Raw genomic sequence first — 1,116 nt, 5'->3', positions numbered from 1 at the left:
ACGGGTATTTTTGTATTTGATTTTGTGAATAAAACCAATTTTATCATGTAATTTAATTTTATTTTCGTTTTATGACTAAATTATTTTGCACAATTATACTAATTAAAGACTTTTCGAAAGAGCACAGGTGTTGGTCAAAATCTTCTATTCATGCATATTAATATTATTAGAATTCAAATTTCTGACTAAATGCTCAAGGTACAAGATAAATGTCAATTTGTATTAAGCGTTTTAGTTTAGTATAACTGAACTAACGTTAAATATTTTTTATTATTGAATAAAATATAGCGACCATCCAATACATTTAATCACACTGACGTAATGAGTGACCTATGCCTAAATACGGATCCCGAGTGAATTAAATAAAATTTTGAGAGATTCTATCTCATAAAGAAAATCTTCATATATTAGTGAAAGATACATCAAGAGATTTGAATTATGAGCAAAGAGGGCAAGGAAGAAGATCAGGCAAGGAAGAAGATCAAATCAAAGAATTGTCTTACATTTTTCGAGTTAAAGTCTAGTTTAATTTCTAGTAAGTTGTATTGATTTAGTTTTTTATTTTTTAATTATTATAATTTGATCTTTTAAATTAAAAAAATACATTAATATAGTCTATATTCAATGCTGTTAGTTTGATAATTCAAGTTTTATTATGTTAGACATATTAAAATGCTATACACGTTTTGGTGTTAAAAAAACACTAAATGATGTTATTTCAGTATTTGAACAATACTAAATAAGAAAGGTATAACGTTTTAGTATTGTTTAAATTCTCAAACGATGTCATTTAATGTCTTTTTTCGTGTTAAAACACATATGACGTTGTTTTAATATGTCTAGCGTGACAAGACTTAACTACATCACTAACGGTGTTGAGTTTCAGCGATAAAAAATACACGAAAAACTATATTAATGCATTTTTTTAATCTGAAGGACCAAATTGTAACAATTAAAAAGTCAAAAATAAAATCAGTGCAACTCACCAATTTCAAAAACCAAAGTGAGGCTTAACTCTACATTTTTCTTCAAAGGAAAGATAGAAGCCTTTCAACAAATATTCTTCATATAGATATAGTAAAAAAACCAATTTATCAGTTTAATTTTTTTTTAAAT

This window comes from Arachis duranensis, chromosome 6, assembly GCF_000817695.3.
Source record: "Arachis duranensis cultivar V14167 chromosome 6, aradu.V14167.gnm2.J7QH, whole genome shotgun sequence".
NCBI lineage: Eukaryota > Viridiplantae > Streptophyta > Magnoliopsida > Fabales > Fabaceae > Arachis > Arachis duranensis.
This window is presented reverse-complemented; position numbering follows the sequence as displayed.